This window comes from Podarcis raffonei, chromosome 3 (genome assembly GCF_027172205.1).
Source record: "Podarcis raffonei isolate rPodRaf1 chromosome 3, rPodRaf1.pri, whole genome shotgun sequence".
NCBI classification, from domain to species: Eukaryota; Metazoa; Chordata; class Lepidosauria; order Squamata; family Lacertidae; genus Podarcis; species Podarcis raffonei.
Window position 1 is genome coordinate 45915017 of NC_070604.1, and position 17592 is coordinate 45932608.

At 39.7% G+C, this 17592-nt stretch overlaps 1 long non-coding RNA gene across 1 annotated transcript in view; it reads left to right on the top strand.

Moving 5' to 3' along the window:
• Positions 1–13363: 13363 nt before the first annotated feature.
• The window catches only part of LOC128410352 (uncharacterized), an 87250-nt gene continuing 83021 nt past the window's right edge, over positions 13364–17592 (top strand). The window contains exon 1 of the long non-coding RNA XR_008329465.1: positions 13364–13451. This is a non-coding gene — a long non-coding RNA (uncharacterized LOC128410352). The remainder of the gene's footprint in view (positions 13452–17592) is intronic.

Sequence of the window (17592 nt, forward strand, 5' to 3'; positions counted from 1 at the left end):
GAAAATTTAATAGACAAGATGATAGCATATTTTATTTATTGCTGTTTCCCATAGTTTTCCCACATAGCTTTAGCCTTTCACCTGCATCCTTCAGTTTACAGTATTCAGACTTGGAATGCTTTGTACTATCATATTTGAACATGAGTTACATCTTAATATAACCAAATTATAATGTATAGTCATGTGCATAGAATGGGATTAGAGCCATCTTGCTGGTTTAATAATGAGATGGACTGTAAAAAACATAGGTACCAATATATTTTTAGCAGATGGATTGGAATGGCTCTATGGAATCTTTCAGTTCAGTTGAGTAGTTATATTTCCCAAGACACAGCACTGGTTAAGTTTTATTTTTTAAACAGGAAATTATAGCAAAACTGAAAATACATACATATTGCAGCCTTTTTTAAAAAAACAAAACAAAACAAACTTTTAATACATTGTGTCATTGTCTGTTATATAAGCAAAGTTAAATATACAAAATTTATGAAGAAAGTTCATGCAGTTGAGAGTAGGGTTGTACATTATCCCATGCTGTACTTACTTTCCTCTTCCCAGGTATGGACATGAAGAAGCATTTATCACCTGCTCATAAAGGTGTGCTGAGGAAGGTATTCCTTCTGACCTATCTCTGTTTACATGGGAGCAGTTCCCATTGAAGAATGCATGATTTACTTCCGAGTATAGATTTACTTCCGGGTGGCGCTGTGGGTAAAACCTCAGCGCCTAGGACTTGCCGATCGCATGGTTGGCAGTTCGAATCCCCGCGGTGGGGTGCGCGCCCATCGTTCGGTCCCAGCGCCTGCCAACCTAGCAGTTTGAAAGCACCCCCGGGTGCAAGTAGATAAATAGGGACCGCTTACCAGCGGGAAGGTAAACGGCGTTCAGTGTGCTGCGCTGCCTCTCCAGATGCAGCTTGTCACGCTGGCCACGTGACCCGGAAGTGTCTGCGGACAGCGCTGGCTCCCGGCCTATAGAGTGAGATGAGCGCACAACCCTAGAGTCTGTCAAGACTGGCCCGTACGGGCAGGGGTACCTTTACCTTTACCTATAGATAAATAGGATTGTTTTGTATGTGAACTAAGTCAGTTGAGGATTCTTGAGTCTGGGGGCTGTTGCCTTAGTATACAGGAAGCTGCTGAACCAAATGGAAGCATCTTTAGCTGTTAATATCCTTAACAATCTATAATTCCATTTCCTCTCCTCCAATGGATATGATTGGCTAAGAAAGACCAGTGCTGTAATTTCCCCCCCAAAAGACAACAGGGCTAAATTTAGTAATGTTGGAGCTAGAGCTGTAGCAACTGACCTTCATTTGAAAACAAGATAAAGCTGTGTTGTGTCATATCCTGTCACTGGCATTTTAAGGCTTGATCCCAAAGGTGGCTGCCGCCATCCTACATGGTGATGTGCTTGTTTGATCTGAAATCAGAATTGAGCTTAAGGCTTGTTGCATCAGGGACTACCCTTTACTGCTTCACAAGTCTGAAAAGCTTGCTGTGCATTTCTAACGCTAAAAGTAATTTAAAGTAAGTAATAAGATTCAAGTAATCCCTTCCTTCAGAAAGGCCACTTCTGATGTTAGTTTGCAAATCTTTTAATTTGATGCCTGACAAAGTCACCTAGACAGCAGAATGTTTCCTTTTTCTGTGTTGACAATAGATTAAGCTATATATTCCGCCTACAAATGGGCTTCCTATGTGTTTTCCCAATGCTGCCATCTGTTATGATTCTCTAGATATTACCGCAGCCACTCTGAATCATTTCCAAATAACTGCAGTGAAGAGTGTAAAGAATATGAATAATAAAATGTATTTAAATGAGATATTTAAGTTAACTGAGTGCATCATAAAAATGATAAATGCAAATTAAACGCACACCATGAATCCCTCCCAAACAGATCTTGACACTATTACCTACTGCTCTAAAGGCAGAGAAGTTTCTTAGGGTAGGGATGGGGAAATCTGTGGCCCTCCAGAGGTTGTTGGTCTCCAAGTAACCACCAGCCCCAGCCAGCATGGCCAATTGTCAGGGATAATGGAAATTGGAGTCCAACAACATTTGGAGGGTCACAAATTCCTCACCACTTGCTTTCAAAGACCATTTCTGAATGGTCTTTGAGAGCAAGCCCTCCTAACTTTTAACCTTTGCTTGGTACCCCTCAGGCAAACTCCTTTTTCAGTGACTAGGATATGAAGCACCATGAGTGGAAGACTGAAATACTGTATACTGGTGCTCTTCTCTGAACACTTGCACAAGCACTAGTAAGAACAGTGGACGCTTGGGTTGCAAATGTGATCCATGAGGGATGCATGTTCGCAACCTGCAGCGGCGCGTCTGTGCACGTGCGGGTTGCAATTTGGCGCTTCTGCACATGTGCAAAGCACAATTTAGCGTTTCTGTGCATGCGCGAGCCCCAAAACCCGGAAGTAACCTGTTCCAGTACTTCCAGGTTTCGGCGGGTCCATAACCTGAAAAAACGCAACCTGAAGCGTCTGTAACCCGAGGTATGATTGTAGAAGGCTCCTTGTAGTGAAGTGCCACAATGTATCAGGGGTTGCATCACAGTACAAGAAACATGGTGAGTAAGACAGATTTTGACTATGGCCTACCCACTTTGTTGTTGTTGTTTAGTCATTTAGTCGTGTCTGACTCTTTGTGACCCCATGAACTAGAGCACTCCAGGCACTCCTGTCTTCCAGTGCCTCCCACAGTTTGGTCAAACTACCCACTTTAGTGGGTGGTAAAAAGTTATTGAAAAACCCCCTGCACATTTTAGAAGTTATTGTACAAATATTCCTGTGAGGATAGAGCATCTGCTTTGCATACAAAAGCTCTCAGGTTCAATCCCTAGCATCTCTATGTAAAGCTGGTGAGTTTTCTCTCATGCAACACTCTTCTGCTAGATTGGAAACAATAGTCTCATGAGTGGAAGAGGCTTTCTGTGACTCAGAGGGCACCTTTGGATTCAAGATAATGACAACATCCTTTTCACAGGTAACATCTGGGGTGGGGGATACATTTTCAGGGCAGGAGACAAAGCTGTTTAAGAATGTTTAAGAATGCAATCTGACTCAATACTCACTAAGTGGTAGGTGTTGGTGATTAAAGAGGGCGGGGGAAAGGATAGTTTTGCTTGGGCTTCTTGTTGATCTTGAATACCAGAGGGTCAAACTTGACAGCCTCTGAACCACGTCTTTGAATGCTGACCAACACTTTAAGGCAGTGGAGTCAATCCCCATTGCAGAAGTGGTTTGCCTGAACCCTGCCTCTGGTTGCTGTTTTCATCTTGCAACCTCTTCCCTCAAGTCATTTTTCTTCCACTCAGGCTCTGACACACATCTCAAAGTGTAGGGAAAGGCCATCCTTCCTGATTGCAGTTGAACGCAGGCTGAGGCATCAAATCCTAAAACATCCTAAACATGTCAATGTTTTCCTGTTATCTGTGAGCTGAACTGGTGCAAACTTGATATGATGTTTATTGCATGAATACAATTCATGTGCATTAAAAAAGAAAGTGTAGGAAATAGAAACTACAGGTAGACCAGAACAGCCTTGGGATAATGGGTACTGGAGAGTGTTCCTGCCTCTCTTAAGCTGCCATTTGCAAGCTCCAATTGGCCCCAACAGAGGCTTCTGTTGAAATACCAACAGCAGCTTCAGAGAGGTGATGTTTATTTCTCTTCTGATACTGTGTTACATAGGACCAGATGTTAAAGTCGTTAGCAACCGACCCCAGCCAGCTACATGATTCTTAATCTACCTGACACAGGAATTAAATGAAGGTTTCCAGGAAAATTATAACAACATTTATCTACAAAGTAATTTACAAAATAAAATTTGAAAGTATCATTTGGTGGGGGGAGGAAAATTAAAGCAGAATAAAACTAAATGTAGCAGAACTAAAATGTGCCTTTTTAATTTAGTTTTTTTATGCTGCTTGCTGCAAAAAAATAACATTTAATTTTCTGAGAAGAAATATTCTTTACTTAAAATGAAATGAAACTCGGCTCTGCAAAAACAGTTTAATTAACTTAGGGCTGCATTATGCAACAAGAAGCATTTTCACAGAAAGACAGCAGCTTTATCATCTGTAAACCTTTTGCCTCTAATTTATTTGTTACCTCATAGAGTTATAAACTACATTAACACTCATGCGTAGGGCTCAGCAATCTTTCAGAACTCTTGAGCAGATGCACGACAAGAGATCCTTTTCATTATTATTATTATTATTATTATTATTTATTTCAACTCAAAGAATAATGACTCTGCAATATCATGTGGTGAATGAGCAATAATTTGATAAACATTGTCGTTCAATTAGATTAGAGCAATTAATCTGATTCCAATTTAGCTGAAACATTACCATACAGGAATCCCTAGAGCCCTGTGAATAATCTCTAAACACATTGACACACTCAGCAGACAGACATTATCTCCACTCTTACTGTTCTTCCATATGGTCTCCTCCCATAGTGATGGAGGGCACCCTGCTGTTTCAATCAAATAAATGTCAATTATCTGAGATGGATTTTTAGTTCACAAGCTGAGGCTTGCTATTCAGCCAGCACATTTCCTGTTTGTGATCCTTTTCTGAAATGATCTCTCTTTCTCTTTCTTGGAATTGTCTCCAAACTCTGCTGCATCATTGAAAGTTGCCTGGGTTAAAATTGCAGGTGCAGGGACTACATGGGCCTGGCAGAAATGACGAGCAGAATCCGAAACCAGGGAAGAGAAGCAGCGGAAGAAGAATGGAAAAAGTTTAAGGAATATCTAAAGAAACACTATAAAATTAATGACAGTTAGAATGATGTTGGACTGGAAAGTAAATGGTTACTATTAGCAATGGTTAAGACAAAGAACAAGGATGATTAGCTTAAATTTAAAGTAAAATAAGAGAAGATTTGCTGAGTAATTGATTAGAATTTGGAATACAGAAATGGGAGGCATGAGGAAGTCGAGGAAGAAAGGTTTAAGAAATTAGGATATGAAATGGTACTTGTTTTTTGTTTTGTTTCTGTCTTTTGTTTGTTTGTTTATGTATGTTCTGTTTGTATGGTTTTAAAAACGGTTTAATAAAAATATTTAAAAAAAAATAAAAAATTGCAGGTGCAGGAATCAATTTCTGGCTGAGCACGAAAGAGAAGTAGAATGAAGTGGGAGCAGGGAAATGGTGGCAGACTTCTATATGGATACACCTCTTCTGGCCTCTTTATTATAGGTATTATAGAAGACATGCAACAGGCTATGGACTTGCTAGTTGCATTGGCATGACAGCCCATCAGGGGCTTGATAAAACTTGCTTCTATTGTGTGCCTTGGATTGTACAGACAGGGAGGTTAACAAGTGCCTGGGAAGTGCATGGCTTCCTCAGTTTACTTAGCAAAGGGGGCATCTTAAATGTGCTTGAAATACATTTGTGTAAACATGTATTTGTACATTTCAGAGCCAGGGAACCTGGGGCCCTCCCAGTGTTGATGGACTACAAGAGGTGTGTGGAACTTCTGGTATTCCAGATGCCACTTACTATAACTCTTATCACCCCTGGTCATTAGCCGTGCTTGCTGGGGCTCATGGGAGTTGTAGTTTAGCAACATCTCGAGTTCAAAAGGTTCTCCACACCTCGATTCCCAATAACTTCCACCACCGTTGACCACTGGCCATGTTAGCAGGCCATATTAGCAGAGGCCGATAGGAATGGATAACATCTGGAGGTCAACAGGTTATTGATCCTTGGTGTATATGAGCTCTGAGAATTGCTGTCCAATACTATACTTTACTTCCTCATTTTTTCTGTCTGCTAGCAGGCTATATTCATACAGTGGCACACCAAGGAAGTAATAAGGAATCAGATACTGAATCTGTATTATATTGGTGTGCTATAAATCATGTGTCTGGATCATAAGAAAGGTATTCCCATGGTGTGATTTTGCACATTATCAACTGTGACAATAATTATTGGTTTTTTATTTTTATTAAAAAACCATTGCTTTGAAATATATTTTACTGTTGTGCTGTGTTTTATTTAGTATTGTTGTAAAACCGCCCTTTGATTCAGACTGGGGGAAGGATGGGATATAAAGCATTTAATAAATAAATCTGGATTATTCTTTACTGTGGGCCTGATCCTTTACTGTGGGCCTGATCCTGTGCTCCTGTGTTGCCTTCTCTCCATTCTGATATGGTTGGTGCTCCTTGTGTGCAAGGCAGCTTTCCTGACTCATCTTGCACTCCCCAAAGCTATTATTGATGGTTGATGGATATGCTGGAACAGTGTGGAATGGCAGGCTGTAGCAGGATGGGATAATTTGGTAAGACTCCCTTGCACAAGCAGAGTTCATACACACATCTTTGGATCCATAATATTCACTACAGTTCATTTAAGGAAGTGTGGTATTTGATTCTCTTTATTTTCCTGATTTGGAAGATTACACACAGAAATTCTATTTGCTACAGCAAGCAAATTTGCATGCAGGAGTTATATGAGCCTTTCAGTGCAAGATGAGATGCGAGATGAATAATGTGATGTATTTATTGTATTGAAGCTAAAAGTTTTAGTTACTTAGATCTACAGATTTCATAAACAAAAAAGTGCCACTTACCTAATGAATTTGGACACACTTCTCACTATTAATGGAATCACACAGCCTTTGCTCGAGGACATTGGGAACTACACATTCTTGTTGATGTTACTCAATAAAACAATTAATGCAATCAATTTGGTGTGATGTGTGTCTTGTCTTGTAAACCACTGGGTCGTTAACTTTAACAATGTCACTGTGCTCTCACTATCAAATTCAACTAAATTAATGTTCACGGAATAGGTATGAAGAATTCATTTTGCAGAGAGAAAATGTTTAATGCACTGATGACATTAAAGAAACAAGTCACCTAACCTTCAATTTGTTTGGAAGGGTTTTGGCAAGAACTGCATATCAGTAGAAGGCAAATAAGAAGAACAGAATGCACACCTAATGGCAGGCAGAAATAGCTCTTGAAGAAAAATAGGTTCTAGCAAAAAAGACTCCTCTTCTACACACTCTTGTAAAGTCTGCAGGGAGGGAGGGTGTTGCTGTAGGTCAAGGGTGGCTAGCTTTAGTTTCCCAATATATTGTTGGGCTTCAACTCTCAGCATCCCTGAATCCCATTTGTCTTTCTGTTAGGAGTTGATGGGAGTTGGAATCCAGCATCCTCATAGCCACAGGGTAAACAAACCTGCTGTAGTGATCAGGCTTTGTATTGGGAGGTTTTGTGGCAGTTGTCTGTAGTTTCACAATACCTGAGATTTGGCCATGGGCTCCTGTGAGAATTCTAATGAGAGACATGAGTGGGACCAACAAAAATTCTATTTCTACCTTGCCTTAGTACAGTTGGGCAGGCAGAAGTATAGCATACTCAGCCAACAGCTTTTGTGATGGAGTACTCTGGGCTATGGCTGCTTGCTTTTAATGGGGTCTGGAAAGGATTTTAAAAAATCTGTTCCTGATTGCCTGCTGGCACATTTCTGACCTTTGCTTGGGTCTTCTATCTTCCAGGTGGCTTTTATTTTGGGCTATTTGGATAATTTACTTGCTATGGATATGGGAAAAAACACCTGCTTAGATGTGTGCATGTGGGAGTATTGGAAAGTATAAGAGTAGAGATGGCCCCCGACTGGGAAAGTCATGGTGGTGAAACTATGAATTCCCTCAAATGGGAAACCTAGAAAACCCCAAACTCTCTCCGTGAGGAAAATGGTTAATTTATCAGATGCAATTCCTGGGTGAGCTGAATTGCATTGGAGAAACATCTCATTTGGAGGTTCATACTAGTTTCTGTGGGCACAGGCTTAAATCACTCAATCCACACTAGTCCGAATAGCTACTGGTCCCTCATGGCTCAGGTGTATGACTGATTTCCAACAGGAGCCATGTCGTCAGTAGGGATAGTATTCCCCACCTCTGTTTTGCACCTGGAACTATATTGCCACCCCACAGTTTTCCATGGGATACTCAAGCTCCAAATATGCCCCAAATGAAGCCCCTCTGTTTCCTAAGACCATTTCTATAAAGGTAAAGGTAAAGGGACCCCTGACCATTAGGTCCAGTCATGACCGACTCTGGGGTTGCGGCGCTCATCTTGCTTTATTGGCACAAGGAGCTGGCTTCCGGGTCATGTGGCCAGCATGACTAAGCCGCTTCTGGCGAACCAGAGCAGAGCACGGAAATGCTGTTTACCTTCCTGCTGGAGCGGTACCTATTTATCTACTTGCACTTTGACGTGCTTTTGAACTGCTAGGTTGGCAGGAGCAGGGACCGAGCAACAGGAGCTCACCCCGTCACAGGGATTCGCACCGCCGACCTTCTGATCAGCAAGTCCTAGGCTCTGTGGTTTAACCCACAGCGCCATCCGCGTCCCTAGACCATTTCTATGCTGTGCAACAAACTTGATTTGCCATGCTTCTCATCACTTAGCATCTTCACTTCGGTCTTGGAAATTGCTTTCCACTTGAGTATGTTGCCCTTCTCTTCAGCCATATTCAAGTTTATCTATTGTTTCTATTAATTTCCCTGGTATGTTCTTGGGTCCACGTTGTTCAGTCTTCATACTCAAGCTGTTTTAGTCTTTGTGGAAACACTGTGTGCACTGCAGCATTGCTCCAACTCCAGCTAGTTCCTCCCTCTCATTCCCTTGTCGCTTCTCCATGTTCACTGTTTTCTTTTGGATAGTTAGGAACCTTAAAGGAACATGAAGCTGTGCTCTCTCTTGCATTTCTGCTTTTTGAACACTTTTGCAGTCAAGTTTGCTGACTAAGAATGCAAATATGTGCAAAAGAAAGATTTGATCTAAGCATAAATGCTCCTCTATCACACTGGCAATACTTTAAGTATGCACTGCTAACATTTTGCTAGCTTTTGTGAAATAATGGCACTGTGTAGTTGATTTCTGTGATACATTTCTTTGGTTCAGCAACCTTGTGCAGAATTCTCTTTTCACACTGTTATTTCCTTTGTCTCCCCAGTCTGATTAATCATTGGTTCAATGTATTTGTATTGACTGGGTCGAAGATTTAATAACTCTCCCATGTCAGAGCTATGTACAAGCCCTTCCCAAGGGCATTCACTGTACCATCTCTGCTCGCACTGTTTACCCACCCAGCTACATGGTTTAATATTAAAGGGCAGACGTAGCATCCCTTTCCATCTCCTCCAGTGCACGAGAACTTGAAAAACATAGTAAACATTACAAAGAAACTTCAGGATAACTTGGTATATCGTTCAGAATTCTTTCTGACCTTGTTTAATAGATAGCTATGTACTCCAAACTTGCTCAGAAATCAAATTAAGTTTCAGGGGTCTTCTCTACACAACAAGTTTACTGCAAGTAAGTGCTAAGTTAAAAGTGTTATGTAGAGTCCAAATTGTGAAACAGAAACATCTGGGACTTGATGAATACTAAGGCTGAAAGAAAAAAAGGGGAGAAACTGCTCCTCCTAATTCTTCTCAAAACACTCCTTTTCTGGATACACATTTGGTAGATACTCTCTCAATATTTAACACTGAGCATTAGCATTTGACACCCAAAGACTTCTTACAATAGGGAGCCAGCCAGACTGACTCTAGAATTTGGAGGTTCCTTGACATCCATCTCATTGTGAAAAGATCAACACAAAATTGTTCTGCAAAATTGTTAATGGCCCCATGTTTCATCTACACATCAGATGAAACTAACTCCCACTGTTCACATTGAAAAAAGGGGCTTCTGGAGGCAATAAGAATGTTGTGTAGTGCATTACAGTGGTGTCGCTTTCAGTGCTGTTAGCTGCAGTGAGGCTTGCTGACTTCATTTTTGCGGGGCGGGGGGGGGGGGGGGGCGGGCCTGAGGCCTGAGCATATAATAAATGCTTCCACTATTACCACCTTCACCACATCTCCTTGTCTAGGAAGTATTATCAGTTACTTGTTGCAGTCTTAAGTATTCAGCTTCTGACTCTCAGTGGCAGCCTTAATGTTCCATTATTATAATTTTCTTTTGGAATTGTTGTAAAGTAATCTTTTTTTCTCGTATTCAAATATTTGCAGACAATTAGCATGCATCACAGAGATAGCTAGCTCTGCATAAGTAATAGCCACAATGTCGACTATGTCTTTCATGCACCCTGGTTTTTGTGTAAAAGCATTGTGGTACTTAGAAGGCTATATTTATAATAAAACTAGTTATTCAAATGTTGGCTCTGTCTTTAGTGGAAGTGATGGCCTCTTAGCTGAGGAAGTGTCTTGTCCCAGTACAAAGTATCAAGGTAACAAGTGAGTTTTTCAGTAGGGCAAGGAGCCAGAAACTCATTAGACAACAACAATACATGCGCAGGTAGAAATGTGGCAGCAGGAACGTGGGAGCTATTCTGTATATTGTGTCTTGCTGGACCGAAGTTGTAAGCTCTTGGCACTAAGGACACAAGTTTGTTTTGTTGAGTCAAGATAACCAGAGAGAGTCAGTGAAGTTGCTGGATGAGGTCTTAGGGACATGAGAGTGCTTTCCCACTCCCAAGTCAGAGTGCTATCACAGAGATTGAGGGTCTTGGGAATGAGCGGACTTTGGTCTTTCAAAATTCAGCGGTGCTCTGTGCAGGGCCAAAATTCGGTGCACACTCCCCCCTCCCCCCTTCCATTCTGCTCAATTCAAGTCATAGTTGTGACACCTTGTGGTTCCCCCTAGGCTTGGCGTTCAGTGCAGTGGAACCTGTTGTGTTGCTCAAATCCACCTCTTTCTTAGGAAACAAGGTCATCAGTCTGAGGAAGATGGAAATGATCCATTAGGAAAGAGGGACCCAGTGCACAAGTTCCTTTCTACCCAGGCATCTATTGGGTACAACCCACAGCCCTCCAGCTCATTCTATTTTATAAGTGGTGGGCTGGGGGGGATATCATCTCAGTTTTACAAGCCTAGCTGGTATATCAGTATGTAGTAAGAGCATAACAAAAGACCTGCTGGATCAGGACAAAAGGGCATACAGCTTAGTATCCTGTACCCAGAGTGGTCAAGCAGATACTCATCGGAAGCCTGCATGCAGGACCAGTGCAGCAAAACCCCTTCTTCCTTGTGATTTAATTTCTTTAACCAAGATTATAATATTGTATACAATTATATATTAGTTACTGAAAAACTGAAACACATCATAGTAAATTGTTGTAATTTCACAGCCTTCTTTCCTGATAGTAGGGGTAGGATCCCCTATTTTCCCTTTCCTCTCTTTTCTTGTCATGGTTGACAGCTGCCATTGGCTTTCCTGACAAACTGTTGAAACAAAAAAATTGCTTTACATTTCCATCTGTGAATTAATGTGGAGATCAGGTCAGCGTCTGCATCAATATTTCTTACTGCCCAAGGGATAGGATAGTACTAATCAAATCTGGAAATATACCATCACCAGAAATCGAACATGGCATGTTGGTCTCATAATGCCACTGTCATATGAGTGCTTACAAATGTTACAAAGTTGCTTTGTGTACTGTAAAAATTGGCAGAGAAAATTATTATCCCAGTAAAAATGGCTTTTAAAAAGCAATGAGTAAATAAATACATATATTTATATGCAGTGGGGTTGCTGTTAGTCAATTAGATTTGGCAAGATGATGACATCACAGATGATAAATAAAGCTAAGGAGGCAATGCCCCCATCCCAAATAGCTTCAATTGACTGCAGTGACATCATCACTTAACCAAATGTGATTAACTACACCATGGCCTCACTGTTTCCAGAACGAAAAAGGTCACTACAAATGGGACTGAAGCAATAGCTATGCAAATCTGTGACTAGCAGCAAATTGGCTCAAAAATTGTGAGTGTGTCTGTAGCTCTCAGGAAACTTTTAACTTCATCAAAAAGTCCCTTTTTGCACTAAAATTCAAATCCTGAATTCAGCACAGCAATCTTCTGTATTGTATTTTTATGTATCTTATTTAGCATTTTGCCTGCTTAAATGTGTAGAGGTTCTCAGTGCACCTGACCTCTAGCTGTAAGAAGCTCTTTAGCATGAAAGAGCTACTGGGTCACAGGTTCACAGTTTTTCTCTGCCATGAACTTAACAGATGGCCTTAGGTGAGATACTCTCAGCCTCACTCCCCACTGCCTTCCCCATTCTGGATAATGATACTGACCTGATGCAGCTTTTGCAAAGATTGTGGCAATAATTCATGTGAAGGACTTTGAACACTCTAAAATGCTATATAAATGTCAGATATTATTATGCTGAAAACCAAATGTGTTTTTATATATATATATATATATATATATATATATATATATAACACAACCTGTATCTTCTTTAGCATATGAAATCCTTTAAAAATTGTTTTCACTTAAAAAGTAAGTGGTATAAGTTTTGTAGCTATCATGCAGAACCTATTAATGCAAGAAGTGCTGACAATAACAACAAAACAGGCATAAGCCAAGCTAGTTTACTTCTGATTAGAAGTAAGACTTTTATTCCAGAAGTCTTCTAAAGCAGAAAAAGCTGGGGGGGGGGAGGAGGTTATATTTACCTAGGCTATAGTTGTGCAGGCCAACCCTACAAATGTCTACTCAAATGTAAGAACCTCTGAATTCCACCAAGAGCTTTCGTCAAGCATTTATCCTGATTTACTTTCAAAGCTTATGTTGAGGTTAGATAGGCTTGTTCTTTTTAAGGATTCATTCCAATTTGTTTGTAGATAAATTAATGAGTGTCATTCTTTATACACTTGCAGGACATCCATACATAGCACCTTAGGGTGAAGGGAGGGTAGGTGATAAAATAATAACAGTGCTTCCTGTCAATCATTAATTCACCTCAAACTTTCCAGTGCATTTTCTCATCACTTTCCTAACTGCAAAAAATGGATTTGTTGTGCCTGGATGACAGAATGCTTTTATCCACTTTAATTGTGCAAACTGTACAACTGTACATTGTATGTACATTTTGCTTCATAGTTTTCCTTCCAAGAGGGGACTTCCTTCCTTCCTGCCTTCCTTCCTTCCAGCTAAGAATATGGGGCCCTCTTATAGACAAGGATCATTGTGCAGTTGCTCCAAGTACACCATTATAATCCAGCCATAGAAATACAAAAAGGATTGTGGGACAAATAAGACCGAAAATGCAATCATATTTTCCTCTTTCTTCATCTGGTAAGCTCTCAGCTTCCTACCTACTTTGAGCGTACCTTGAAATAACAAACAATTTGCTTTCCTAATGGCTATTTGTTTATTACATTTGTTACTTTAAAAAAGAGGAAGCTAGATTTAGAATTAGAACACAAAAATACCTTTAAAAGCCCTTCTGATTTAGCTCACTGCAGTCAGTTTAAAGATAGGCATTTGAACAACTCTGGGGTATCTTTTTCCCTTTAGGAATTTCTACACAAGAGAAGAACAGAAGCCACATATTGAGGGAACCATCAGAGCCATTTGGGTGATTGCATTTCTAGATTTGACAGGTAATTTTGGACATGACCATAAACCTCTATATTTTATTAATCCATTCTCTGCAGGATGGGATTTCTTTTTCAGAAAACTGTGATTACAACTGCAGACCTACTTTTTCATATCTTTTTGTCTGTGGCACTTAATATGCTCACAGTAAGACACCATGTACAGCCAATACACCCATGGGCTCAAATACATTGCTTCATTGAGCTGTAGCTTGGTTCATTCAATGGTTTTTCAATCTCTTGGTGAATTTGTTAAATAAAGCGTGCAATCTTTTCCTTATTTCCTGCTTTCCTCCCATCCCAATATAGCGATAATACAGACAGCTGCTAATACTTTAAATATGGAAGCTTTTCTTTTGAACAGTTATTACCGAGAAAGCCAGCCTCAAATGCCATTTAATTCTTCTGATTGCTTAACATGGCTCTGTAAAACAGGCCATCTTAGATGTTGTGATAGTTATAATTGAGCGTAAAATTCTCTGCAAGGATAATACAGTAGGTTACTGGGATTCGTGAGGAGTTAGCACAAGATAAAGGGGTCAATGAAGGGTGAGTGGAATTTGATAGGATGCCCAGTATAAATATCCAGATGAAACTACAGCTAGTTACTCAGTTCTTGATATCATGCCTTGACTGGTGGGGTAGGAATCCCCCTCCATCAGGCTGTTCAAGGCTTTAAATAGTCATTCATAATAAGAATTGTGATAGAATGATATGATTTCACCACACAGAAGAAACAAATCTGACAGCTGAAAACAGGCAAGGTATTAATCTCAGAACACCACATAAGGCTTTCTTTTCTTCCCATTCTGCAGTAGGAACAAAACCAGCTTCTCTTGTTTTTATCCCAGCTCAAATGTCATTGCTCAGGGAAAGGGTGATGAAGGAAAAGGAGAGAGAGAGAGAGGATGAGATGTGACAGGAAAACAGAAAAAAATGGAGCCCGTTTGTCCCTCTCAGTCTGCCTGAGGCCTAACATAGTAGACGGCTTCACAGTGATTACATTCAGCCAAAAGAGCCCAACAGAACAGCTTGCATACTGCATTTGATCATATATCATGTGGGCATAACTGAGTGGAAAATTTCACAAAGTACAGTCTCATCACTGAGCGAGGCAATTATTATGTTTTTTGGTGTCGCATTTGGCCTTTGATATTTTCTGACATGAGGAGTAGAAAGGGACAACTCTATTGTCCATAGCAGAATGGGTCTCTGCTCCAGTTTCTTTGAAGAAACCACCTTTTGGCACGTGACACATGGAGTCAGGTTTCATTCTCTTGGAGAACTCTTTTAAATACCACCATAAGGTTACAAGGGCTAAGTCTCCATTCAGACATTCCTGGAATGGGAACATTAATGGAAGAGGACTCTCAGGACCCCAATTCATACCTTATGCCAACTGTTACCTTCTTCTTTTGCTGCTGCAGAAACCTATGCACCCTGACTTTGGTGTAACTCCCACTGAACTAAGTAACTTTATTCGTTTTCAATAATAATAGATTAAGTTTATTTTAATATCAGTTAAGCTAATATTATAGGGTGGATTAAGCTACTATTACAGTTAAACCACTGGGTTTATCACAGTATATTTTTCTGAATAAATTCTGTTGGCCTTCATCCCTAGTTCTGATGCCATAGCAGACAATAGAAAATCTGTAATTTCCAAAGGGAAATATAAACTTCCCAGATGCTATTTAAGAGCCCTAGAGCACCATAAAATAGCCTTTCCGTTTATGTTGCACAGATTTACCAACCAAGATTATTTGACCTTACTTTTGTAGGGTACTACTAATCACGGATTAGTTTCATACATTTCACCTGTATGCGCATTTGCCTGAATGCAACTGAACTTAAAGTGGTGAGAGCACATAAGCCACAAGTCCACCAGTTCCACATCAGACCTTACTGTGTTGAAAAGGAAGTTCTGAGGGGAGATTCTACGTATGTTCACCTAGATGTCCTTAGAACCCCTTTCAGAACTTCTCTCTTGATGAGGATTGTGAATACAGTCCTTCCCCTTTCAATTTTTAGCCTGCATGCATTCACCTCAAATGTCTGAAAACAAAGCCTTTATCCTCTCCCTATGCTTTCAGGATGTCCAAAGCTCAGCTGACATATTTCCCCAGGGAAATATTTGTGCATATGCTGTCTCTTCATCTAGAGGAGACACATATTCCCAAAGGAATAGTTTTGGATATTCTTTGCATGCAATCTCAGGTTACCCTCATTTCACTTTTTTTTTAAAAAGAATGGAGCTAGTCCTATCAACATTCTGAAGATGGTAGACACTTACAAGCATTTAGGAATTCAATTAAAAATGTCTTCCAATTGGAAATCTTTTTCTGTCTTTGGAAGATCAAACAGTTTGAGCATCAAGCACCACCATTAACCCAGTATAGCTCCCCCCCCCCACTTTGCTAGTTAATATATCATTTTCTTTTTGCTATATCAAGCTTGGATAGCTCATTTCCTATTATTACGTTCTTTTTCACAATGAGTCCTACTGAAAATTTGCATAATGGAATTGTAGAGCAGGTCCAAAGGTAAAAAGAAAAGAAAAGTCTAGGTGTCTCTGATTATGTGGAAGAAGATATTCACATAGATTAAAACAGAATTGAAAGAGCACGGCTTTCTTCTGGTTGCTTAAAAGTTAGGATTTAGATGATGGTGAGATCATGGTAGAATCAGATATGACTTTTTATCCTGGGCTAAGTATAACTATCAGTATAAATTGGAGATTTATATTGAATGTATTTCAGAAAACAGATAAAGACGCTAAATCAATAGAAATGTTTTTAAACCTGACTTAGGTTTGATCTTATTGTCATAATAGATTTCTCCCTAAAATAAAAATACAACTGCACAGTTGTTATTGTTCTTATTTCATTTAAGGTGCATTGAGTATTTTGCTTCTCTTTTTTTAAAATAATATTTATTAAAATTTCAAAGAATTACAAAAGTAAAACAAAAATGCAAAATACAAAAAATACAGAAAAATAAAACAATTAAAAACAAGTCAATTTTTCCACATCTTATCTTTCATTTGCTTGTTTCCTTGACCTCCTCAAACCTCCCTTTTTTGTGTTCTAGTTCAATTAGTTAATTCAGCAAATCCTTTCCATCTTTGTTTTTATCTTAATAATTTATCTTAGTATATTGTAACTTTACATTCTCACCTTCAGTCTCTTTACATTTCCAGCACTTATTATCAGGCAAATGATATATTTTTGCAAGCTTGACTGGTGTCATGTACCACCTGTATATCATTTTCATAATATTCTCTCTTAAGGCATTGCATGCCGTGAACTTCATACCTGTGGTCCATAACTGTTCCCAGTCAGCCAACATAATGTTGTGTCCAACATCTTGTGCCCATTTAATCATAGCAGATTTCACCGTTTCATCCTGAGTATTCCATTTCAGCAGCAGATTATACATCCTTGACAGAGTCTTAGTTTTGGGATCTAACAGTTCTATTTCCAGTTTTGATTTTTCCACCTGGAAGCCAACTTTCTTGTCCAAATTGTATGCCTCCATTATTTGATAATAATGAAGCCAATCTCGCACTTTATTTTTTAGTTTTTCAAAGCTCTGCAGGAGTATTTTGCTTCTCAATGAGCTTTAACTAAAAGGAACTTACGGGCCACTTAGCAAATATGGTGATTCATGGCAAAAGTTCAGATCCAAAGCACCATACACTCTTGCATTAACTTGAATGTAAGTGGTGTACAATAAACATGCAAATGTGGATCACATGCTGAATCTTATCCTTTCCTTGTTGAATTGATGGGAAAAAGAAGTGAGGTCCACTGAGTTGCAATATCCTTTTATGAAATCCCTTACCCAGAAATGCAAAATTGGTAATTATTGCTCTTTGTTGCTGGGTTAATTTTACTTAAAGTTTATTTTATTCAGGGCACCATTATAAGGCAATGGTGTATACTTTATATTGTAGTTAACTTCTCTGAGTGCATGGAGGTGCCATATGGCAGGATGTATATTCCAGAATCCATAGAAATAAATATAAGGTTCTATCATTCTCTAATAAAAGACCACGGTTAGGGATGTATAACATTTTGGACCCAGCAGGCCAGGTTCTTATCTGCCCTTACTCCATGGGTCAGCTTTGACAGGTGGGCAGGGCCAC